At 40.4% G+C, this 27859-nt stretch overlaps 1 long non-coding RNA gene across 1 annotated transcript; it reads right to left on the minus strand.

The window, feature by feature from the left end:
- Positions 1–3: 3 nt before the first annotated feature.
- Positions 4–27859, minus strand: LOC122874980. The gene is made up of 5 exons (XR_006377718.1): positions 27783–27859; positions 27421–27589; positions 27197–27302; positions 26667–26899; positions 4–63 (listed from the first exon to the last, which is right to left on the minus strand). It is a non-coding gene; the product is annotated as an uncharacterized LOC122874980 (long non-coding RNA).

Below are 27859 nucleotides of genomic sequence, written 5' to 3' on the forward strand. Positions count from 1 at the left end.
CTCCTTCAACTGAGAGTTGGATAGGACTAGGGAGGACTGATGGTGGGTTCGCTGGAGCTGCATCTGCATGAAGAGGGCAGAACTGATTATTGATCAAAGTATTGATTAAATGTCAGTTAAATAAATAAAATAGACTCTGACGCCTGAAGACGAAAACACAGCGGGTTCAGGCGGGGACAGGAGGGTGTACTGTAGTTCATGATCGGAGAGAGTTGAGGCAGAGCAGTCGGAGGACTGTGATGTTGCAAATTCATCAAATTCAGTGCCCCATATCGCTAGTTTCATCAAAATCCCTGAATACAGTTAAAAAGTACAGTTGTTATACAGTAATCCAGTAGTCAGTGAGGCCCGGCCACCTTCTCACATTTCTGCCACAAAGCAGCAAATTTTCAAGGAAGGGAAGTCCTAAGTGAAGACCCGCCTTGATGAGAGCACTGACAGATTAAATTTTCATGTTTACCCCAAAAGAGAGTGGGGACATGTAAATGCAAATGCAATCAACTGGGTACGCTGTTTCACTTATTGCGTTTGAATATTGTCCACTGTACAGCAGGTTAAGTCTTTGAAAATGAAATGTCAAATGCAATTTTCATTTTCATTTTCAAATTGTTCCATTCCATTCCATTGTGACTTAAATATTGCTTGCATAAATGGAAAATCAGGTTACATTGTTTATATTGCATTTTCATTTTCAAATTTTAACATTGGAACATTGTCCACTGTACAGCGGGTTACAACTTTGAAAATTAAATGTCAAACAGCTTTTCCATTTTTGTTTTAATATAGTCGTAGAACGCCAATACCAGTATGTGAAAATGAAAACTGGATTATTTCATTTTCATTTTTACTTAATTAACATATACATATGTGGAAAATTATAAAACTACTGTGGAATTACATTTTCATTTTCAAGTTTACATTATCATTTGAATATAGTCCTGTACACGCTTTCATATGTCTATTTCCGATCAGCTACTCCCAGCGCAACACCACAGTATATCAGCTCATTGAATTTTACTTTGAACTGGGCGTTGAGTATGCTGATATAGTACTACTGCTCAAGGCATGCATGCTTATGTAATAATGAAAGTAAAATTAAACGAAGAGTTCTCTCCAGAAGAAAGCAGTACAGTAGTCTGCAGGATGCTGTCAGTTTCATTTGTGAACATTTACTGGGTCAAGGGTTAGGGTTAGGGTGCAGTAGGGCTGTACTGCACTTGGACCCCAGAGGGGTTTCACTGAGGAAAAAGAGATGTCTCCAGAGGTGGAATTACAGATGTGTAGTTGAATCTACTGACTGAAATGCTGCAAACAGAGTCTGTGGTTCTGTCAGAGAAAGAGCAGACAGCATTGAACCACTTGCAGAGATACATCAAGAATGCAGACCAACGCAAGTTGGAAAGCTTTTTGTGTTTTTGCACAGGGTCCTCTGTTCTTTGCACAAAACAAATAAAGTAACCTTCAATGCTGACACAGGTTTTGGTAGAAGACCTTATACATACAGCTCCTACCCAGAACGTTGATAATGTTCTGATAGCTTATTTGCAATGGACATCATATAAGGTGAGGTGTCCTAACAATGCTAAATGCATTAACTTGAGAATCTCCACAATTCAATTCAATAAAATTTTATTTATATAGCACCAATTCATAACAGAAGTTAACGCATTGCACTTTTCCTATAGAGCAGGCCTAAACCGTGCTCTACCTCACACTACCTTCCAAGTAGACATATGGCTCAGAAGGCAAGGAAGAAGAAAAGTATTGCAAGGTAACACAAAACATATTGTGAGGGAATGCAAAAGTAGTCCTCAGAAAAATTCTCACCATGTCCATTAGGGGGCTCCGTAGCTTGCTGATGTCAATGTATTCATCAACTGCATCTGGCCATGGCTTAATTTCGTTTGTGGGAAGAGTCTCTAGTAAGAGTTCTTACAATCATTGTACTTGTGAGAGCATTACATACTGTATATCACTGCAGGCTGAAGCCAAATGTCTAAGTCAAGGATCAGTTGATCTGGCTTTTTTCTCTACACCTCAGAAGTCTGTTTTAACTCTGGTTCCTGCCACCTTCAAAAGATTTTCAATGACTCCTCCATTTTTTGATGCAATAACAAAGACAACGAGGGCGAGTACAGAGAACTGATAGAGAGCTTCGTCATGTGGTGCAACAACAATCACTTGAAGCTCAATATCAGCAAGACCAGAGAGCTGGTGGTGGACTACCAGGGGAACAGGAAGCCCCCTTTCCCAGTTTTCATTCAGGGACAGGAAGTAGAGAGGGTGGACTCATACAGGTACCTTGTGGTCCAAATTAACAAAAACTAAACTGGTCTCACAAGACTCTCTCTCACTCCTCACGCCAACTGTCCTGTGCAACAGGTTCCTGCGGATCTTTTACCAGTCTGAAGTAGCCAGTGCACTGTTCTTCGCTGTGCTGTGCTGGGGTGGTGGCATCAAGGCTGTTGAGGCCAGCAGACTCAACAAGCTGGTAAGGAAAGCCAGCTCTGTGGTCGAGCTGGAATTGGACAGACTGGAGTCAGAGACGGAGAGGAGGATGAGGGTTCCTACAGAGCGTCAGGGACACTTGAGTCACTCACACTACTTTCCCTCTCCATTGCCTCCAGTGGACTTACACACAATTCATATATGGTATCTATTGTATGTTATTATATATAATAATACACTTGAATTTTATTATTATTATTCATTAAATATATATTCCATTATACTATACTAAGCTCATACTATACTTAATATATATCTCATTCTGAGCTATATTGCTGTACTGAACGTGTATGTTATGTGTTATATTTTGTGAAGACTTCATTTTCTAAAATACTTCTGTTTTTTATTTTTAATTACTCAGTAAACAGTTTTCCCTCAGCACTGCATTGTTATGATATTTAATTGTTGCTGGAATTGTTATCAGAGTTTTTAGTGAGGGGAATTTTGGGGAATGGAATCCACAGTGTGGTCCTTTTTCCTGACAGGATTTTTTGAAAGGTTGATCTTTATTTAGTTCTAAGTCCAGGGATGTAACGGTAAGAGTAATTGTCCCGAACAGTTCAGTACAGGACATTCAGTTCAGTATGTGATTTCCTCGATTCGGTACGCCCTGTGACCCAAACAATTCCTGTCAAAATAGTCTATTTATGTCTACTACTCACAACCATGGAACAGAAATAGTGGATTCTACCCATAGTATGTTTTCATCTGTATGCAGTTGGGTCTTGCTGAAATTGCCTTCGCCTGTAAATAGTCTGAGCTTCAGAATGTTTTGATTTTTGTTTTTCCCCAGGCTTGTTTCGTAAAGAATCAATGTTGTAATGGAGTTGGCATGTTTTAGATAGTATATTATATTATATTTTGACAGATCTTGCACACATTCTGCATACCTTTAGTATAATGATACAGTCTGTTGTGTGGTGATCCTTTCTTTTCTTGAGTACACTTTGTGTAATGAAAACCCGATCCTTTTTACTCCTACTATAGTCGTAGGTGAGTTGGTTTTGATTGTTGTCAATTAAGTTGTAGGTGTCCTTCAAATATATAGAAATTGTATTTGTTTAAATGTCTCTACCAAATCGATTGTTCAATATCTTTGCCATGGTGATGGTAATGCGTGCAGATGAGGCGGCCAGTAGCTCCTTCAAACTTCACTACATTTTTGTTTTAATTTATAATCTTCCGACCACCGAAGCCAGTCCAGCATGACCAAATGTCACTGCAAGCGGTGCGATCACCCAAGGAACAGGGGTAAGAGAAGCAGGATAAGAGCTAAGCTAGCCCAGCTTTTACACCATTACCCAGCCTACTTCTGGATAATGTCTGGTTGCAGGAAAATAAAATGGATGAAATAAGACCGTTGTGCCCACATCTTTACAGAGACCTAACTCTACAACAACATTCTGGATCAAACTATTGCACTTAATGGGCAGAACATGTTATGCGACGACAGAACACAAGACTCCGGTAAGACAAGGGGAGGTTGACACTGTGTTTTCATCAGTGATGCTTGGCGCTCAAATGTAGTCAAAGTTGATGGACAATGTTTGTTAGATTTTTTATTTATTAGAATTTTTTATTAAAATGTCGACCATATTATCTGCCCAGAGAATTTACCAGTGTTTTTGTTGCTGCTGTTTACATTCCCCCAGACGCAAATTCAAAAATTGCACTACAGGAATAGTATGAGGTCATCAGCAGTCACATGATAAAACATCTGGATAGTGTTATTGGTGTTTATTGTAGCTGGTGATTTTAATCAAACAGACCTCAGAACTGTTTTACCTAAATTCCACCAGAATGTTCACATCCCCACCATGGGAACAAATATCCTGGACCATGTGTACACAAACATTTTTCAGCTACAAAGCTCTCCCTTGCCCCCATTTCGGTCAATCAGACCATATTTCCCTGCTTCTCCTACCAATTTACTCCCAGTTGAGGAAAAGTGTCAAACCATCAGAAAAACGTGTTAAAGTGTGGACAGATGAAAGCAGCTCTACAGGACTGTTTTGAGTGCACAGACTGGACCATGTTCAGAGATGCGGAGGCATCAGGAGAGACTGGAGAGAGACCTCAACACCAACAACACCAAAGACATGTGGCAAGCAATCCAGACTATCACAGGCTACAAAAGCAGGAGCGCCCCCAACATGTGTGTGGCCACATCGGCAGATGAGCTGAACACATTTTATGATCGCTTTGATCTCCTCAACAAAGCTGCCAACTCTACTCTGCCTCCAGAAGGCCAGCCACTGTAAGTATCCACAGTGGATGTGAGATTCCTGCTGAGAGTGAATATGAGTAAAGCTGCTGGGCCTGATAACATCCCTGGCCATGTACTAAGATCATGTGCAAATCAGCTAGTGGATAACATTTTTTACATGTCGCTGTCTCACCTGCTTCAAGACACTCACCATCGTCCCTGTACCTAAAAAGTCTGCAGTGCCTAGTCTACATGACTACCGCCCTGTGGCTCTCACCCCCATTCTGATGAAGTGCTTTGAGAAACTGGTTCTCCAGCACATCAAAAACAACATCCCAGTCAGCCTGGACCCTCACCAGTTTGCATTCAGAACCAACAGATCCACAGAGGATGCCATCGCCACTGCCCTCCACTCAGTCTTTACACACCTTGAGAACAACACCTACATCAGAATGTTGTTTGTTGATTTCAGCTTAGCATTCAATACAATCTCCCCCATGAAACTGAAAACTTAGCACCCTGGGCTTACCACACTTTGTAAGGGGATATTGGACTTCCTCACAAACAGACCCCAGAAAGTTTGGATTGTCGGTCACACCTCCTCCACTCTAGTACTCGGAGACCCCCAGGGCTGTGTGCTCAGCTCCCTCCTGTTCACGCTGTACACCCATGACTGCAATCCCTGACATGGAAACAACTCTGTTGTGAAGTTTGTGGATGACACTACCATCATGGGCCAGAATTATCGAATTGAAATTCACAGTGTTTTAGCTGCAGCAGATCTAGAAGTGCTACTGTACACTGTGGTAGGATTACAGGTTTTTCAGGCACAGCACAGTTTATGAATAGTTATAATAATAAACAGCGAGGATGCCCAGATACTTGTGCCCTGTCCACTAGGATGTCACTCACTGTGATTAAACCCAACTCCTAAACCTAAATGATTCAGAGGGTGGAAAGTGAGAGAAGGCCGGATTTCAAACACAGATGAGAATTCATATCAGGAGGAAATCAACAATCTTGCAGAGTGGTATACAGAGAACAACCTACTGCTCAACATCAACAAAATGAAGGAGCTGATTGTTGATTTTAGAAAAAAGGAGACAAAGACTCTCCTGTCTACATCACTGGAGCTGAGGTGAAGCAGGTTTTAGGTTCCTGGCAAACAGCACCTGTCATGGTCATCACACATGTCCACCCTGGTAAAGAATGCTCAAAAACGACTGTAGTCCTTAAGAAAACTTAATTCAATTCAATTCAATTTTATTTATATAGTGCCAATTCATAACAGAAGTTATCTCATTGTGCTTTTCCTATAGAGCAGGTCTAGACTGTACTCTTTATATTATTATTTACAGAGACCCAACAAATCTCACCATGAGCAAGCACTTGGCGACAGTGGCAAGAAAAAACTTAACAGGCAGAAACCTTAGGCAGAATCAGACTCAATGGTGGGCGGCCATTCGCCGCTGCTGTGTTAGCTTTTGAGAGCGAGAGAGAGAGCGAGAGAGAGAGAAGGGGGGTGGGGGAGAGGGAAGCATAATGCAAATTTCACCTAGAAATTTTAAAATAGCAACTATGTAATGGTAGTGGTAATATTAATATTAATAAAGTAATAATAATTGGAATGATAGTTATAGGAATAATGATGACAATAATAGTAACAAAGCCAATAACAACAACTGTAGTAGCAGTTGTCAAGTAGGAACACAGGGGCAGCAAGTGGCTCACAACCACAGATCTAGTCTCTGCAGCTCTGTAGGCAGAAATACCTGCTGAAAGCGACAGAAGGAGAGAGGAGAGAGATGAGAAAGCACAAAACTACGGGAGAGGGAAGATGTAGAGTTAGTAACATGCAGTAATGGGATAAGAATGCATAGAGATGGAGAGGAGGAGACAGGAAAGAGGTGCATCATGGGAACTCTCATGGCAGTCTAGACCTATAGCAGCATAAGTAAGGGATGGTTTAGGACTCACCCGAGCCAGGCCTAACTATAAGCTTTTGTCAAAGAGGAAAGTCTTAAGCCTTCCAAACTCTTATATGTGGAGATGGTGCCTGCCTCCCGAACCCAAACTGTGACCTGATTCCACAGGAGAGGAGCTTGATAACTGAAGGCTCTGGCTCCCATTATACTTTTGGAGACTCTATGAACCACAAGTAACCCTGCATTCTGGGACCGCAGTGTTCTAGTGGGGTATTAATGTAGTATGGGCTCTTTAAGACACAATGGTGCGTGACCATTAAGAGCTTTGTGGGTGAAGAGAAAGATTTTAAATTCTATTCTGGATTTTATAGGAAAACAGTGCAGAGAAGCTAACATTGGAGAAATATGATCTCTTTTCCTGGTTCTTGTCAGTACACATGCCACAGCATTCTGGATCAACTGGAGAGCCTTAAGGGACTTATTCGGGCAGCCTGATAATAAGGATTTCCAATAATCCAGTCTAGAAGTAACAAATGCATGGACTAGTTTTTCAGCATCATTTTGAGACAGGAAGTGCCAGATTTTTGCAATGTTATATAGGTGAAAGAAGGCAGTCCTTGAAATTTGTTTCATGTGAGAGTTAAAGGATAAATCCTGATCAAAGACAACTCCAAGGTTCCTTACGGTGGTACTGGAGGCCAGGCAATGCCATCTTTGGCAAATATATCTTTAGGTAATGTGTCTCTGAGGTGTTTGTGGCACTTTTGTCAGAGTTAATTAGAAAATTGCATGTCATCCAGGTTTTTATGTCCTTAAGGCATGCTTGAAGTTTAGCTAACTGGTTAGTTTCATCTGGATTGATCGATAGATATAATTGGGTATCATTCACATAACGCTGGCAGTGTTGGCAGTTACCAGCTTATTATCACCTCTTTCTGGACTGGAGGTGGGCCGACCCTGATTTACATGTAGTCAAGAAGACGGATTGCAACCAGATTTATGATCTGACCAACAGAGATGCAGTATATGGCTGAGTGTAAATGAAAGTGTCTTAAATCACATCTCGGTTTTATCTAAATATGAGACACTTGAAATGGCAAGTGGATATCGGGCCATAGTGACTGAATCCAAAGAGCTTGGCAGTGACAGCCTGGAACTGTTTCTGTATGCAATGTTTTGTTTAGTAATAAATTGTGGCCCAAGCAACAGTTTATTGCCAAACAATATACAAACCACAGCACCAGTTCAAACCAAAGCAATTTTAGTGGTGCAGAATCCTCACAATATAATTTTCATAGGATTTTGTATTATCTTAATATTTTAAGCCAACACATGATGTCTTTAGAATTCGTAGTACATGCAGTTATTATTATGATGTAACAATTAGTGATTAATGATCCTGGAGACAGAATTCTGTCTTTAACATCTGCATGTTAAACCAGCCATGACATTTTCCTGGAGTGTTATGGTCTCCTTGCAGCTGAATATGGGTTAATAGGGCCCTTATACTATGACAACTGCTGTGCGTGCGGCTGGTAGCTCCTTCAAACTTGCTACATTTTGTTTTAAATTGTTACTTTTTTTGGCTTTATTGCTAAAACATCATTGAATGATGTCTGATTGATTTTGCTACTACAATTATTATTATTAGTCTTATTACTATTATTATCATTATTATTCCTATCATTATTATTACTATTATTATTTTATTAACACTAATATTATTACTACCATTACATTATTATCTAAAAATTCTATGTGGAATTTGCATTATGCTACTGTATGCTCTCTTACCTCCTGCTCTCTCTCTCTCTCTCTGAACCCAACCCGCAGTGGGATGGCCGCCCACCATTGAGTCTGTTTCTGGTTGAGCTTGAGCTGAAGTTTTTCCTTGCCACTGTCGCCAAATGCTTGCTCATGGTGGGATTTGTTGGGTCTCTGTAAATAATATTATAAAGAGTACGGTCTAGACCTGCTCTATAGGAAAAGTGCAAAGAGATAACTTCTGTTATGAATTGGAGCTATATAAATAAAACTGAATTGAATTGAAAGTAAAGAAATGAATATGATGCATACAAAGTATGGATCACCATTTTCTGTATTAACAAAACTATTTTTTCAGGACATCCATAATATTTTGGGATAGCATCTGTGATAATGTGGGATACAGTTTCAGTAGTGTAAGTCCTTGCTTAAGACTTTAATGACATATTGCCAAGAATATTTTCAACTGATCTCTTGTTGTCTTAACCTTAATATTAATCAATTAAACATGCCTAAGATTACTTGATGTTACATATTAGCCTACTATGATGTGGGAGGCCCAGCTGACTTCAACCAACCTGCAGAGTGCCAAAGGCACACAGAACATGTTGGAAAAAGGCCAATATCCAACAGCTCTAAAAGAAAGAAGAGTGCTAAAAGGAGCCTGTGCCCTTTCTGAGATCAACAGCTAATGTAAAACAAAAACAGTATATGATGAAGGATCCTCCCTCACAACAGCTAAATAGGTGTGTTCGGGGAGGAAACTCTATCTCATCAGATGTGGATCACTCTGACGGGATGATATCCATTCAAAGATATATCAGCTTCGATTTTGCTGCCCCATAGCATGAAATGGACATAATGTATCAGCAGGGGATGATGGGGTTGTTGATTATTACCAAGAACTCAACAGCAACATAACTATATAAAATGTTAAAGTGTCCAGACGACTACTGAAACTTTTTTCTACAACTTTATAAAATGTAAACTTTAATGTCAAAAACATATTTAGAACTTTGTGTTGCAAGCAAGTAAGTCATCCCCAGAGAGTGTTAAAAGACAAAAGCAACTTTAGTCATCAATTGTACTGACAAGATCTATGATATATAAATAATTTTGTTCGTATGACTACAACTGGAAAAGTTTGAAACATGCAACATCGAGCATACGTTATTCACCTTTACATTCATTTTTTGTTTAATATTCATATCATCACAATGGAACTGATGTGCATTTGATGGCACAGCCATTCATACAACCATTGTAACTATAAGCATAATGGATTTAATTGATTTTCTTTTTTTAAATATAGTATACACATCTATCCAATAGAGAAGTCCCGTGTGTAAACTAAAAACTCTGCATGCTTGTAAGGATGCTCATATTAATATACTCTATGCTGTAAGGTATACTGTATGTTGAACATTTTCCACCCATTACTTCTGTGATTTGTGCAGTTTACTTGACAAACAAAACATACATTTTTGATCAAACCAATGATCTGAGGTTTAATAAATCTGAGTTTGAAACTGAATCATGCCACATAGAATATAAAATGATCTGGGATCAACTAATAGATTATATCTAAACCTAATCTAATCCTTGTTGGTGCAACCCAGTTGATTATTTTAATCTAAATTTAGTCCACATTCTTCCAAGCCAATAAGAACTGAGTATTAGTGAGACAAAGACACAGTAGTTGTTTTTTGAGTTCTGTACTATGTCCTTGGGTGCTGCAAAGATTCAGCTTTCCCTCTGGATCATTTAAGTTTCATCTGATTCATCATATTGCAGTTGTGTGTAAACCTGCTTCAGCACTTCTCCCTTTTATCAGGGTATGTTGCACAGATCATGTTGATGTGAAGTGGTGTTCTCTAAAATCACTAATCCAGCTTTGTATGTGGTTAAGTTATTTTACTTGTGTGAATAGTGAGACAGTCACACATAGACATGAACTAGAAACACATATCCACAGACACACAGGCAGGCACACAAATGAACACACATACACACACAGACACTTAGTACTGTGGTACAGGAGTGTATTCAGGGAGCCAGCTTGCCAGCCATAGACATCAATAACTTTGGAAAAGCATTTTAATTATTAATGCTCTGATATTATTGTGTGTGTGTGTGTGTGTGTGTGTGAGTGTGTGTGTGCGTACACATCAGTGCGTATGCATGTGTGTGCAGTGGAGTTCTTGAACGTGTGCAGTTTCTGTGTCTGAATCATGTGCATGTGCACGAGTGATAGTGTAGTTCTAAACTGCATGGAGAACAATCAGCTTTAGTGATTTCTGTGTTTGTTTGTGCAGGAGTGAGCAAGCACATTACAGAATATATCTCACTGCAAAAAATAGCACATTTACCAAATCATTGTATCTTGTATTCACACTTGTGTATCTTATTTATTTTATTAAATATTCAAAGTGAAATATAGGAAGTGAGTTGGCAGATAAATTGGTTTACATGAAAATTTCAATTAGTCAAAGAAAGATTGCATAACATAACCAGAAAAAAAGAAAAAAAACTGTTTCATTCATGTTTCCTTTGCAAAGCAGTTCTTGTTTGTGCTTATAACTTGTTAGAGGCACCAAATATATCTATGTATTTCCATTAATTTCCTGATTGATTACTGTGTTGATATGAGTGCAATGAGATAACTTCTGTTCTGTTGATAACTTCTGATCTGGCGCTATATAAATAAAATTGAATTGAATTGAATATATTCTGATATTATAATTTTTGTGATATGTTGTATTTGAGGAGTTTCCCCTATATAATGGAAATTAGGAACTACAATTGTAAACTGCATTTCTATTATGGCCCTTGTAGTTTCACTTGTGTTCTCTTGTGTTTTTCCCTTTCCTTGTATTTCAGTATTCCCGTGTGTGTATCTTTGTGGGTGTTGGCATGGTTTTCCTCCCTGACTCCTGGCCCTGGTCTGCTCACACACCTGCCAGCAAGCAGCTCATCCTCCTGCAGTATATTGTCTCTGGGTCTCCAGTCACTCCTCCCCAGATTGTTGTTCAATCTCCGTGGTAGATACAACTCAGGCCTTATAAACCGAGTATTGCGAATTTAACTTCCTTGTGTATTTTCCTGTGTACTGACTCCACTCTCCCTGTGCTCCAGGATCACCACCCACCAGCCAACCACCAGCTCATCAGTCTTTGCAATAAAACTCTTTTCTTACCAACACTTCCCTGGTCCGTGTTCTGCGTTTGGGTCAGTCAAGTCTGTAACAATTTCCCATGTGCACTTGCATTGCATTTGTCCCTAATAAGTCTTGCAGCTAAAATTTTCGCTTGGCTTTAAGGGTAAACACTTGCTCCTGTTTTTTTTTTTTTTTCTCACTGTAATTTGTACTGACTATTCAAGGTGTGTGTGGTTTCTGGAATAATGATCTTTCAAATATAGTGTTACATTACGAGTAATACAGTCACACATTGTTTTTAAAGTTCTTCTTTCACACAGACCCAGCACCAAATGGGACTCAGAACTCTTATCTTAATGTGTGGAAAATATGTCTTGTCTTTGACAGCAATCATATCACATTCCAACATTATGAACTGAAAATTCTGCTTTGCATGTTTTTTTTTTTTTTTAGTAACACCATGATTAAACTTCCTGGACTTTCTGTATGTTATACATACAGTCAACTGAGCTTTAGGGCCAAATAATGACTTTGCCTTTGCTTTTTGCTTCCAATACTTTTAGGGTTCCCCGATTACAATAAAGGGAGTCTTGTGTTCTTTCTACTTGCGGCATTGGATTAGGTTAAATACTACGCCACAATTGTTGCTGTAAAACCTGATTTAAAATCCCATGCCCATGTTGAATAATTGCTCCAGAGCTAAAATGGCATATTCCCAACCACTCCTAAACCCTGTAATGATAAATCCGATACGAAGTGGTTACAGTACATCATCTCTCTGTGCTTCTTGTTCCTGGCACAAAGCTTTACAACAGACAGCAGCCAGACATGCTGTTTGAGAGTCTAACTGGCAAATTTCAAATACAATTTTAGAACTTAGCTATTGTATTGAAACTCAAACTCAGATTTTACTGTATGATGGGTAAGATTCTTTGCCGAGAGATGACAAGACAGGACACACACACACAGAGTCACGAGTCAATCTTCAGTCAGGCAGGATTTAATATCAGCTGAGGAGCATTACAAGGAATACTCAAAGAACCAAGAAAAGCTTAACATATATATACCATTCTAGACATTGACCTTTAACCTTAGTTGGAGCTACCCTTCTTGGTTACCTTCAAAATATGTTTCTTACTTTTCTGGACCCCCAAGACACATCTGGAAACTCTTTTTCCATTGGGGCCCTGTCCTTTACGTTACTTCATAACATGTCGTCATTGCTAACCCCTGGAGCCCCATAATGTTCCATAGTGGTCCTGGTCCAATTTATATATTATAGATAAACATACTCTAAACTGTACTAAACACATGCAACTTCAACATGGATTGACCGATATTCAACACTGTACTAATACTTGTATAATAAGACTGGAGGAGTGTGTTTAGAGAGCCAAATTCCTGACATTACTTCCTGTCTAGCTCCTGTTCCACTACCTTCTGTAACTCAATGCAATTTGATCACTGAGTGTTTAATGAACACCATTTCCAATAAGCCCTAGATGTTCGCAGGCTAAACATCACGGCTGGACAAATGAGGCAAGTCTATTTTATATAGGAGCAGTTACATGCTATATTGGTGGAACTTTACATGATCCCAGAACACTTTATAGTCAGGTTTATGTTGGCATGTGAAATGTTCTACTTGTCCCTTTTACTGTTAACCGTGCAATATTCTGATCTTTCAATATATACAGATGTGCAAACTTGTCACTTTTGGCAAACATCGCTGTGTGTAGATTCAATGAATTTTTGAAATTTGGGGGGGGGGTCTATCAAAGATAGATTCACGGTGCTCAAAGCACCAAAAAACTACATTCGAGGACCTTGTTGTGAGCAGTTTCATGTAGGAACTATTGGTAGAAAGAAAATTATAGTCTGTAGATTATCTTGAGTAACCAGGTCACGATTTCTGAAAAACAGACAATGCTGTTGAGTTTTTCAAATGTATTTTTTTGGCGGAGGAAAAATATGAATTTTTGGGGTGAACTGTCCCTTTAAGAATCTCTTACAGTAGCGGCTTATATGACGATATGTCAAGCTTGGGACTGTTAATTAGCCTGATATGGTTGAGTTGTTTTGATTTAGCAAATGCTAGCCTCCCTGAATTGCTTACCGAAGGGCATACAGTCCTGATCCTGAAGGATCCCTCAAAGGGTACAGTCCCATCCAACTATCGGCAAATAACCTGTCTCTCCACAACATGGAAGCTCATGTCAGGCATCATCGCGGCTAAGATAAGTGGGCACATGGATCAGTACATGAGCAAAGCACAGAAGGGCTTCGGCAAAGAAACCAGAGGAGCCAAACACCAACTCCTGGTTGACAGAACAGTCGCCCAAGACTGCAGAACCCAACACACCAACCTGTGCACTGCCTGGATTGATTACAAGAAAGCATATGACTCAATGCCACACACATGGATCACTGAATGCTTGGAGATGTACAACATCAACAGGACTCTAAGAGACTTCATTGCAAACTCGATGAGGTTGTGGAAAACCTCCCCCCAGCCAAATAATCAACAAGACTGGCTATGGATACTGACTCAGGAATGGGGCCACCATCAGTCATCTCCTCTACATGGATGATATCAAGCTATACGCTAAGAGCAAGTGGGACATTGACTCACTGATCCACACCACCAGGATCTACAGCACTGACATTGGGATGTCATTCGGGCTTGAGAAGTGTAGTCGAATGGTCCTGAGCACCAGAGCAATAGAGGCCCAGATCTACCACACCAGACAAGACCAAAGGTGTAGGCTGTGCAAAGAAGCCCCTGAGACAATCCAGCACATAACTGCAGGGTGTAAGATGCTGGCAGGGAAAGCATACATGGAGCGCCATAACCAAGTGGCTGGCATAGTGTACAGGAACATCTGCAAGGAGTATGGACTGGAAACCCTGCAGTCAAAGTGGGAAACACCTACAAACGTGGTAGAGAATGACCGAGCCAAGATCCTGTGGGACTTCCAGATAAAGACTGACAGAACGGTAATGGCGAACCAACCAGACATCGTGGTGGTGGACAAACAGCAGAGGAAAGCTGTTGTGGTTGACGTGGCAATACCAAGTGATAGCAACATCAGGAAAAAGGAACATGAGAAACCAGAGAAATACCAAGGGCTCAGAGAAGAGCTGGAGAAGGCGTGGAAGGTGAAGGCGACAGGGGGGCCCGTGGTCATCGGAGCACTCGGGGCAGTGACCCCCAGACTAGAGGAGTGGCTACAGCAGATCCCTGGAACAGGGAACAACACCAGACATCTCAGTCCAGAAAAGTCAGTGCACAATGTAGTTTAGAGAGAGTCCAAAACTGATTTAATGGCAATCTACCTATTAGATTTAGATATTTTTCTGGGTGTGTAAGTGTAAGTTTTGGTGGCACAACAGGTAAGATCAGGGGCTCATCAAAAACATTAGGAATCATTCTCTTGGGACACACAAATTTCATAGCAAACTGGCCAAGATTCTTGCTCTATAACAAAGTGCTGGAGAAACAGACAGATGAACCAGCAGCACAACATCACATCACCACCTACACTCTGCTGCTTGTCAGACAAAAATTGAGACAGTAAATTTCACTGTAAAAAATTCAGTATATCCCTGAAAAATCCCAGTATGACCTCGGGTAGCAGTGGTAGCAGTGGTCCAGCATTTGACTAAAGACTAAAGCCTATGACACAGGTTGTCATGCCATCATAATCACCACACAGAAAGTGTGGATGAGAGTGTGGGATGAGAAAAGAGATGCTGAGAAAGACAGATGAGAACCAAATGAATTTCACAGTGAAGCTGGGAAATGGAGACAAAATAAATGAGAGTGAAAAGCAGAGATGCAACACAATAGAGGGAGAAAACTTGAAAGACAGACAGGCAGACAGCAGAAAAAGCCATCATCTGATACCACCACTGACCCTTCGACCCTGCCAATCTGTTCTCTGATTGGTTCAATCAATTCTACAGAGACCAATCAGCTCCAGCACTGACCTTCATATATTTCCTGCTTCCAGTGGCAAAGATGGAGGGAGAGATGTGGGAAATCATGATGGCAACAGATGTGGCTGATAGGACAGAAGGGGGAAACTTCTGTGTCGGCTCGCTCCTGTAGCTACTTTCCCATTTGTTACAGTTTTATTGGGGAAATTGTCCAATACCAGTAATCTATAATATATAAATACCAGTACCTTTTTAAAAGAAAGTCTCACCCTGAAGCACTCTCATGAAGAGATTTTAGTGTTGAACATTACAATTCTGTCCCAGTTGTCTTTGTGTGTATTTTTAGCCCAGACAGCGCAGGTTCTTGAAGAACACCTATATGGTATATTGGTTTGCTTGGTTGGTCATGTCCATACATGTATTTACAGCGTCAAGCATCTCAAGAGTAGGAAATCTGCCCTAACTGACCCATATTTGATCTTATTTTTATACATGGTATTGGAGCTTTGAGGTGCAAAACAATTAGTCACAATTTTGACTGTACACACTTTTGCAGGTATATAGTCATAAACCTTCAAAAACCTTTTTAAACCTGTCCTATTGGACAAATTTAAATTTAGATCTGATGATGGTGTGAGATTAAAAGTCAGAAGATCACCAAATTCATTATTCAATGTCTGCACCAATTTTTTTGCCAATCCATCCAGTAGATATCGAGACATGTCACCAGATAAGTGAAAATTTTTACCTGCTAGTGGCACTAGTGGAAATGTTAGGGGATCAACAAAGTCATTAAGATTTATTCTCTGGTTAATATATCTATATTCAATATATCTGAACCAAATTTCATGGCAATCCATGTTATGGACAGACCAACACTGCCATCCATAGAGCCACACCATTAGCATGGCTAATATCTACATACTTAATAATTTTATTTTACTTTTTACTTAAACGAAACAATGAATGTCAATCAATTGTTGTAAATTACATTTCACATCGAAATGTATGAGGATTTAAGTGTTATTTCTTTGTTTTATGGGCTGTTCACAAAGCTGTTTTACTACCATCCACAATTCGTTTAAATATTTTGCACCTGTGGAAGCTCCTCTAGCACTACATTGTGGGAGAATAGTTTCCATCAAGAGTGCACTCAAAATCAAGTGTTTTTAGTATGTATACTGACTTTTTTGAGCATACTTTATTTAGTCATTTTTCTGGCATGAACACACAAAACACAGAATTAGTGTGTAGTATGGAACTAGGACACACCTACAATCAGTTACAAGAAGTTTTCTGTGCAGAAACTTATTGCTTGACAAATATAGACCCAGATGTCCAGAGCTCCGCTGTGCACTGAGAACTACGTTGATGACAGAGTACAGTACACCTTTCCCTGAAGATGATCATAGTGCTGGAGAAACAGACAGATGAACCAGCAGCACAACATCACATTACCACCTACACTCTGTTGCTAGTCAGACAAAAATTGAGACAGTAAGTTTCACTGTAAAAAGTATATCCCTGAAAAAGCCCAGTATGACCTCGGGTAGCAGTGGTCCAGCATTGTTTCTGCAGAGAACAGCATATGCAGCAGTGAAAAGGCTGCAGTTGTGAACCCGGCAATCATAAAGCCAATAGAAAGAGGATGCTGAACATTAGATGCTGTGTCTTTTTGATGAAAGACTAAAGCCTTTTACATAGGTTGTCATGCCATCATAATCACCACACAGAAAGTGTGGAGCGTGTGGGATGAGAAAAGAGATGCTGTCTCCCAAATTACACAGAATCTAGCGGATCCTCAGATAACAGGTTATGCATTGTTAAGAACCCACAGAGCACAACACCTTTAAATATCAAAGTCGTTTTTGTTCAGTCTTCATACAGTAAGTAAAAAGTATTTTTTCTCTTAAAACACATCCCAGAGTTGCCAGCTGTCCCCTTAACTGCACAGTAAACACGCCCAGAGCTGTAACATCTCTCGTTACAGTAGCAGTTAATTAGGTTAGTCAGGAGGGAGCTTTATTGATCAGCTCAGTTAATTGGTCTTTTAACTGTTCAATCCCACAGGCCTATTCACCAATACAGCTACTGTTTCAGGTTGTGTGTGTTTGTGAATATGTGTAAGAGAGTAAGGGTATGCACAAAAACCGCAGGACCCACAATGCATTTGCTGCACTACCAGCCTACCCTCAAGCTATAAATATTCTGCTTGACTACTGTGGGTGAAATTGGAAAATAACAGATTTTGCCCATGTTTACAACATTATTAAAACTTGTTTGAGAAGTCAGGAAAGCAAATAGTTTTGATGCAGTTACTACAGCCTCACATCACTGACTGACAACAGCTCAGGTCTGCACAGCTGTCACTGATTGCTCCTCTTTGTCCCCAATGACCTCTTCACCTCCGGGCCACCATACCAATTCTTATTTGTTTTGTTCCACATCTAACACTGACAACTTTTGTATCGGAGTCAGACCAGACACAGACATTTTTAGCATCCCTGTGATAATCACTTATAGATGTCCTAGGAGATTTGCAGTCAAGCAATCTGGTGCTTGTCCCAGGAACCTCTTAACTGTTAATGTTCAGCCTCAAAATATCCTGAAGCCAGCTCCCTCAGATCTAAAATCAGCTACTTCTGGGTAAAAACACACAATATGAAGACTAACTCTAAATGCACTTTATGCAGGTGTGTGTGTGTGGGTGATCCAAAATGGCTGCTTGGATTCAAATTGGCGGCTGAGGTAGCGGTTGCATGGTTAGATAAAGAAAGTTAATTCAAAATGGCAGCCAAGGCCATGTTTGAAAAAGAATGTGGCTCTGTTAAAGGTCAAATTGGAGTGTATTTGAGTGATCGGTGTATGATAAAAGTGCCCAGTTAAGAGAGTTAGTTAGCATGCAAAGACTGTCTATGTGAAGCATAATGTTAACTAACATCAATTTAGCATGTGTCTACAAGGGGAAGCACATCACAATAATAAAACTCAATGAACCAAATAAATACATATACATTCACAAAAGTAACAGAGTCCTGTGCTTAGCCGTGTACTCTGCTATGCTATATTATGCCCAGTTATGTATATGCTCATTGTTACCAGTCCGTAAATTAGTTGCTTTAGCGTACGGTTCCGTTTGGTGGATTAGCCAGGCTGGAAAGAATTTGGCCCATTTTATTGCTACCTCCTAGCTTTCTTTGATGATATTAGTTGTGTCTGCTCTTGTTGTATATCTGTCACCATTGTAAATGAGGGTTCTCCCTCAATGGGTTTCCGAGGATTTAAATCAAATAAAAAATAAATAAATAAAGGTCAGTGGGTGTATATCCACAGCAGATTTTTAGGCAATCGGGCCATAAAATTCCTATTATTGTCAAACCAACAGACTACCTTCACCATCATCAGGCCCTGAATCTCATTAAATTTCTATGGGAGTTATAACAGAACAGCGATGATCACAAGCTATCTACAAGAGTTGTTCTGGGATATTTATTCCTGTATTCTTAAAATTAGATGTAGCAGAGAACTGGGAAGTATTGAATTGCTGAAATTGACTTCTCATCTGTTGCATTTGCCAGGAAGAGCTACTGTTAGAGTAGAATTGAGTAGAAATCACATTGGTTAGAGAACAAGGATGGCTTGCTGGCTAATGACTGTTGGAGAGTCCTCACACAAAGAACAACAGCATTAGTCATTTGTAAATACCCAATACCACCTTTTTTATGTTTACCAGACAAAGACCTCTTGTGACTGAATTAGTTAATGTCAAGTTCATTTTATATCGTAGTTAATTACCAGTTTCTGACTTGTACACAGTAATACAGTTCATGGAAATTTTCAAGTCGGAATTACAACTTTTTTTAAAAGCTTTATGACACTTCCATGGTGAATTCTAAGGTGTGTGTACATGTACACACATAAATAAACAAACATTATATGTCTCTTGCATGCTGTGTTTTATTTTAATTCATTCTGTAGCCTACCATGCATTTACATTTGATGCATGTTCTACCCAGCAGCGCTGCACAATTTACTGGGTCGGGCAGAACAGATCAGGCTACGACAGAGCTTATTATTAATTTATTAATATTAATACTACAATTACATTTCTATTATTTTAAAAATTCTATGTGGTATTTGCATTGTGCCTCCATCTCTCCCAGAGAGACCTGCTCTATAGGAAAAGTGCAATGAGATAACTTCTGTTATAAATTGGCGCTATATAAATAAAATTGAATTGAATTGAATCATATTGATAATGACAATGTTAGTTAGTTGTCAATGTTGCAAATAAAGCTGTTGGTAGTGGCCATAGCTGAATGAACCTGCTAAAGGTTGGGCTGCTGGGCCCCAATAAAACCCTCATTCTCATACTCAAGACAGAGCCTCAAAATCAGATAATAAAGCAGGGCCCACCTTAAGGCCCTTATCATTTCAGGTGATGTGGTGCTTTAGTGTATATTCTCAAATTTTTCACGTAAATTAGCACCAACCAGTTGACACACAGTTAAGCCTGGAGCTTCATGGACACGTTGTAATGGTCAGTTGGTAATTCAGACTTGGCAATGGCAATTTTGTCAATTATTTTGGAGGGCTTGTTGGACTGTGGCCAGCTTTTCTCATCTCACAAGCTTATCAAAAGTCTGTAAACTGGTCAAGAGTCTCTGATTACTCAGCTTTAAAGAAAATAAATGGACTTTGTTCACTTGTTGATCAGGTCATTTGTAGCATAAATTCATGGATAGGTATGGCAAAGTCCATCAATATAGCAACATTATTATAATAACTTTATTTATTTATTTATTTTATATACGTTTATACACTTCTAAAAAATGATTTACTGAGTAAAACAATACACACAATAAAAAATATGGGGAACAACAACATAAACAACCTATTATTGTGCTTTGTGTCATTTGCCACCAAATCGTTAAAACCCACATATAGATTGTATTGAGTACATTTCTGAGACAGATTACATTTCTTCTCAGTTTGGACTTGCTAAGGTGTGAAATCAATTATATTTAGCATTTTACTAACCAATTACCCCACCAAAAGAAATCATGGATGCAAACCAACTTCCTTAAACTTAACTGTGACAAACCAGATATGATCATCATTGGTCCCAAAGCCCTCACCAAAAGACACACAACTTCTGCCTCCCCATCAACAGCTTCACTCAAACACCACACTAATATCATTACCAAAACCTTTTTCCACTTCCACTCTCACCTCTGCCCACCCCTCTCATTCTGTGCTACTGAAACTCTGATGCACACTTTCATTACATCCAGACTCGACTACTGCAATAGGATTCTTTATGGTACATCATCCAAGGTCCTCATTAAACTCCAGTACATCCAGACCTCTCACTCCTGTCCCACCTGCTCTCTTCTCTCCACTCACAAAGCCCTCCATAACCAGACCCCCTCCTACCTCACCCACCTTCTCCTTCGGTAATAATTATAATAATAATTATTGATTATATTATTATTATTAGTAGTAGTAGTATTAGCATTATTGTTATTGTCATTATTATTATTATTATTGTATGAGTAACAAAAAAGTTTTTCAAAAGAAATTTCACTCAGATTTACTGCTAAAAGGATCAGTCGTTAGCAAGCCAGTCAGCAGAAAACTAATTGATGACAGTTTTGATTAACTCATTTATCAAGTAAAAAGACTAATCATTTGCCACTTCATGTTCAAATCTGTAGAACAACATGCTGAACTACTTTCTCACATTATCATGGCCAAAGACTATGCAGGAAAAGAGAGTGAGGAGGAAAGTAAAGGCAGAACAGGCGAATGACAGACATCAGAGAGAGGGACACTGGGGCAGACATGGGGTAGGAGGCAGCTCCTCAGAGGACCAATATCACCTATATCAGGTTTTTACCAAAACAAAATATGAAACTGGAGCATGTGGTATGAAATCTGTACTATGATTTGTGATTAGTGAATTATTTAGTAGTCTGAAAGCCCTTCTACCTACGGTAAGGCTTATTGCCAAGGGGCATAGTGAGTCATGTAAATGTAATACGGCCTAACCCCAGTGACAGAGACACTGATATGAAGGGGTTCATGAAGTCATACTTAGAATGGTTTAAAGTCCAGTCTCACTGCTTGGAAAGATACCAAGATCTTCTGAATTTTATTTTATTTTTTTATCAGACGTGTCAACTTTTCATGTCAATGTGGGGGAACCAGATATTTTAAAATGTATGTGTGCCTCACTTATGGTCAGATCCATGTATTTCCATTATAAGGGATAAAAGCGAATCTAAGATAAGCTATGTCCTGATTCTTATTTTCACAGCAGCTCTGATAAAGGAGAATTACCCTCAAGCTACACTGGAAGCATAATAGAAACATAATAATAGTGAGTAGCGACTATGGCTGATCTGCTGTCATATTGATCGGTTTAATATGCAACAACAGCAGCATGTACTGTGAACTGAAGTGTTCCAGAAGCAGTACTACACGTTTAATAATAATAATAATAATAATAATAATGATGAGAAACAGGTGAGCTGCCCCCCGTTTCTTTATGCTAAGCTTAGCTAACCATCTCCCAGCTTTATATTTAGCATACAGGTATGAGAGTGGTATCTATAATCACATAATCATAGACTAGTCTATAATTACCTTCACAGATAAAAAGACAAGTGTAATGATTGTCCTGAATCTTCCCTGATCCCCCAGGATACATTCATTCATTCAGTGTACTCATTTGCTTTTCATGTTTACTAACTCTCATGTAATTTCAGAACCTGACACTCCCTCCTGCTCCCCTTTCCCTCACCCACCTGCTTCACATTCCCTCTGATTAGATCCAGCCCCATACATACTGGCCCATTCCTTTTCTCAGTTGCCAGATTGTCTTTCGCGTTTCACTAAGCTTTCCAGCATTCATTAGCTGATTTCTGAACCTCTGCCTGATTCCCTGGACTCTGATTATCTGCTTGATCCCTATCGGTTAAGTTTGACTTTCTCTGATTAATCTAATGGGTTTTTTTACACTTGCCTGTTTACTGAAATAAATCTTTTTAGACTGACATTTTACCTAACGAGTTTTAGCTAACGAGTTGTGCTTAAGGGTTTTTTGCCTGTTCTGTGTCAGTGAGCATAACAGTATAATCTGGCCAGAAATGAACGCAGACTCTCAGGCAGGTGATAGCGGCACAGGCTAGTGCTCTACACCAGCATGAGCAACAACTCTCCTCCATTGCGGAGACTCTTTAGGAGTCCTCCACACGCCAAGACAGACACATGGAGTCAGATCCCAGTTTGGGTTTGGGAGGCAGACATCATCTACACCTTTAAGAGCAGTTTTAAGCATATGATCAGGGCTGGCACAGGTGAGTCCTGAACCATCCCTTAGTTATGCTGCTATAGGCCTAGACTGCTTCCTCCGGAGCTGTAGAGTCTAGATCTATGATTGCGGGCCACCTACTGCCTCCATGTTCCTGCTCCACACCCACTACTACAATTATTATTATATTGGGGGAGAGGGAAGCACAATGCCAATTCCACCTAGAATTTTAAAATAGTAATGTAATGGTAGTGGTAATATTAATAAAGTAATAAGATCGGTCTCTGCAGCTCCGGAGGCAAAAATAGGAGAGACGAGAAAGCACACAACTACGGGAGAGTGAAGATGTTGAGTTAGTAACATGCATTAATAGGATAAATATGCATAAAGATGGAGAGGGGAGGAGGAGAGAAGAGCTCAGTGCATCATGGGAAGTCTCCCGTCAGTCTGGGCATATAGCAGCATAACTAAGGGATAATTCTGGACTCACCCAAGCCAGCCCTAACTATAAGCTTTATCAAAGAGGAAAGTCTTAAGCCTACTCTTAAATGTGGAGATGGTGTCTGCCTCCCGAACCCAAACTGGGACCTGATTCCACAGGAGAGGAGCTTGATAAGTAACACAAGTAACCCTGCATTCTGGGAGCACAGTGTTCTAGTGGGGTAATAAGGTATTATGAGCTCTTTAAGATATGATGGTGCCTGACCATTGAGGCCTTTGTAGGTGAGGAGAAGGATTTTACAGGAAAACCGTGCAGAGAAGCTAATATTGGAGAAATATGATCTCTTTTCTTAGTTCTTGTCAGTACACATGCCACAGCATTCTGGATCTGACTAGAGAGTCATAAGGAACTTATTGGGGCAGCATGATAACAATCCAGCCTAGAAGTAACAAATGGATGGACTAGTTTTTCAGAATTATTTTGAGACAGGTTTTTATGTCCTTAAGGCATGCTTGAAGTTTGGCTAATGATTAGTTTCATCTGGCTTGATCAATAGATATAATTGCATATCATCCACATAAAAATGTTAATTGAAAAAAGTTTATGTAGTGTTTCCTAATAATATTGCATAAAGGAAGCATATATATAAAAAAAAAACTTTGTCCTTCACCCTCCGCGGGTGGTCTCATCCTTCGAGCTCGGGTCCTCTACCAGAGGCCTGGGAGCTTGAGGGTTCTGCACAGTATCTTTGCTGTTCCCAGTACTGCACTCTTCTGGACCGAGATGTCTGGTGTTCTTCCAGGGATCTGCTGTAGCCACTCCTCCAGTTTGGGGGTCACTGCCTCGAGTGCTCCGATGACCACGGGCACCACTGTTGCCTTCACCTTCCAGGCCTTCTCCAGCTCTTCTCTGAGCCCTTGGTACTTCTCTAGTTTTTCGTGTTCCTTTTTCCTGATGTTGCCATCGCTTGGTATCGCCACGTCAACCACAACGGCTTTCCTCTGCTGTTTGTCAACCACCACGATGTCAGGCTGGTTCGCCATTACCATTCTGTCAGTCTGAATCTGGAAGTCCCACACGATCTTGGCTCGGTCATTCTCTACCACCTTTGGAGGTGTTTCCCACTTTGACCTCGGGGTTTCCAGTCCATACTCAGTGCAGATGTTCCTGTACACTATGCCAGCCACTTGGTTATGGCGCTTGGCATGTATGCTTTTCCTGCCAGCATCTTACACCCTGCAGTTATGTGCTGGATTGTCTCAGGGGCCTCTTTGCACAGCCTACACCTTGGGTCTTGTCTGTTGTGGTAGATCTGGGCCTCTATTGCTCTGGTGCTCAGGGCCTGCTCCTGTGCAGCCATGATGAGTGCCTCTGTGCTGTCCTTCAATCCAGCCCGCTCTAGCCATTGGTAGGACTTCTTGATATCAGCCACTTCAGTTATGTTCCGGTGGTACATCCCGTGTAGGGGTTTGTCCTCCCATGATGGTCCTTCCTCCAGCACGTCTTCCTCTGTTCCCCATTGCCTGAGACATTCCTTGAGTACGTCATCTGTTGGGGCCTTATCTTGGATGTACTTGTGGATCTTGGATGTTTCATCCTGGATAGTGGCTCTCACACTCACTAGTCCACGGCCGCCTTCCTTACGGCTAGCGTACAGTCTCAGGGTGCTGGATTTGGGATGGAACCCTCCATGCATGGTGAGGAGCTTTCGCGTCTTAACGTCTGTGGTCTGTATCTCTTCCTTTGGCCACCATATTATTCCCGCAGGGTATCTGATCACTGGCAGGGCGTAGCTGTTTATCGCCTGGGCCTTGTTCTTGCCATTGAGCTGACTTCTTAGGACTTGCCTCACTCGTTGGAGGTATTTGGCCGTTGCCGTTTTCCTTGTTGCCTCTTCGAGGTTGCCATTTGCCTGTGGTATTCCAAGGTACTTGTACCCATCCTCAATGTCTGCTATTGTTCCTTCTGGGAGTGAGACCCCTTCTGTGTGGACTACCTTCCCTCTCTTTGTCACCATTCAACTGCACTTCTCAAGCCCGAATGACATCCCAATGTCAGAGCTGTAGATCCTGGTGGTGTGGATCAGTGAGTCGATGTCCCACTCGCTCTTAGCGTATAGCTTGATGTCATCCATGTAGAGGAGGTGACTGATGGTGGCCCCGTTCCTGAGTCGGTATCCATAGCCAGTCTTGTTGATTATTTGGCTGAGGGGGTTCAGATCTATGCAGAACAGCAGTGGGGACAGAGCATCTCCTTGGTATATGCCACATTTGATAGATACTTGTGCAAGTGGCTTGCCATTGGTCTCAAGGGTGGTTTTCCACAGCCTCATCGAGTTCGCAATGAAGTGTATTAGAGTCCTGTTGATGTTGTACATCTCTAAGCATTCAGTGATCCATGTGTGCGGCATTGAGTCATATGCTTTCTTGCAATCAATCCAGGCAGAGCACAGGTTGGTGTGTTGGGCTCTGCAGTCTTGGGTGACTGTTCTGTCAACCAGGAGTTGGTGTTTGGCTCCTCTGGTTCCTCTGCCAATGCCCTTCTGTGCTTTGCTCATGTATTGATCCATTTGTCCACTTATCTTAGCCGCGATGATGCCTGACATGAGCTTCCATGTTGTGGAGAGACAGGTTATTGGCCGATAGTTGGATGGGACTGTACCCTTTGCGGGATCCTTCAGGATCAGGACTGTATGCCCTTCGGTAAGCCATTCAGGGTGCGTCCCATCTCTTAGCAGTTGGTTCATTTGTGCTGCTAGGCGCTCATGGAGTGCAGTGAGCTTCTTTAGCCAGTAGGCGTGGATCCTGTCAGGGCCCGGTGCTGTCTAGTTCTTCATACCTGAGACTCTTTCTTGGATGTCTGCCGCTGTGATGGTGACTGGATTCTGTTCAGGAGGTTGCTGTGGTCCTTTCTCAGAGTCGCCAGCCACTGTGCATCACTGTTGTGTGATGCACAGTGTATATATATATATATATATATATATATATATATATATATATATATATATATATATATATAAGTGAATATAATTTGTCCAAGCACAGAACCTTGTGGAACTCTGTGTATAACTCTGGCATCCATGCAGGATTCATCGTTAACATGTACAAACTGAGATAGTTCTGATGAATAGGATTTAAACCAGCTTAGTGTGGTTCCTTTAATGCTGATTAAATGTTCCAGTCTGTGTAATAGGATGTAATGGTCAATGGCGACTGCTTTCTCAAGGATCTTAGAGAGAAAGGGAAGGTTAGATATACCTTGATAGTTGGTTAAAACCCCTGGATCAAGAGTTGGCTTTTTAAGAAGAGGTTTAATTACAGCTAATTTAAAGGAATGTAGTACATATTCAAATTTTTTTTCAATTCAATTCATTTTTATAGCGCCAATTCATAACAGAAGTTATCTCATACCTAGAGTTTCCTGATCTGGATGGACAGTATGTAGGGTTCCGACTGCCCCTTGACTAAAGTGGAACACATGGCAGGCAACCACTTCCTCCTTTGAGGGTCTCTCGTACTGGGATGCCAGGTCCTTGGGGATGCCAGGTCCTTGGTGATGAGGATCATCTTCAACACCTCAACAAATGGTATTGGGTCCGCAAACACCTCCTCGAAGACAAGCTTCATCAGTTCTTCCACATATTCTGTGAAATAGTGCATACAAATAATAACTGAAGTGTTTATAACTTTTCAGAATCCACCATAATTGTACATATTTATAGTGTGGCCTTATGTATGTATTTTTTATATTACTTACATATTGAAATTGTTACTCTTTATGTTACTATATTTGTAATAACAATAAAAGTAATTTACAATGTTTACCTTACTTGTACATATTGAAAGTGTTATTATTTATGTTACTTTATTAGTAATAACAAAAGTATTTTACAACTAACTGTATGTAGGGTCTGTTTTTACTGGCCTTGCGGTCCCCTCACCCTTCTTGGACTTGGGGAACACAACCTTGAATACCAGTTGTCCTGCAGATGTCGTGGCTTGCTTGTGATCCGCATTTTCATTGTAGTACATGACTGCAGGGTACAACTTACAAAAATAGAATTGCAAAATTAAGTGACCCATAACATGATTTTGTTGTTAGACTTATTAGCCACTAGATAGTAGCTGTGGTGTAAGATGTTACTCAATGTATTAGTTTTATTACCTGCACAGCATTCCCATAAAAGGGAAAACTACCACCATTCATGGGTGCAAAGCGCAGGATCAAGCTGTGGAAGGCCTCCAGGGATGATGTTTGGTAGTGATAGCTCAGCTTCTCCACATCTTTGACAATCCTCTTGTTGATCAGGATTTTTTGTGGCGTGCCATTGACCCTTGAGAAACATAACAAAAACTTGTATTTAAATAGCAGCCCATTAAAACAGTAAATACACCAATAATTTGGCATTACAAAAGACATTTGAGGTGATATTGGGGATTTTTGTTATCACTTATGATATTAAAGCAAAAGTTTTAATTGTCAAGGTATTTCTTTTAATCTTTGGAATGCACATTTTGTTTACATACCTGGTTGGAACTATTTACTGCGATCCCTTGACACTCGATCAGGATGTTTTGCACTTGCACAGAGTTTTTTCATGCAT

The sequence above is a fragment of the Siniperca chuatsi genome, linkage group LG4, assembly GCF_020085105.1.
Source record: "Siniperca chuatsi isolate FFG_IHB_CAS linkage group LG4, ASM2008510v1, whole genome shotgun sequence".
Taxonomy (NCBI): Eukaryota; Metazoa; Chordata; class Actinopteri; order Centrarchiformes; family Sinipercidae; genus Siniperca; species Siniperca chuatsi.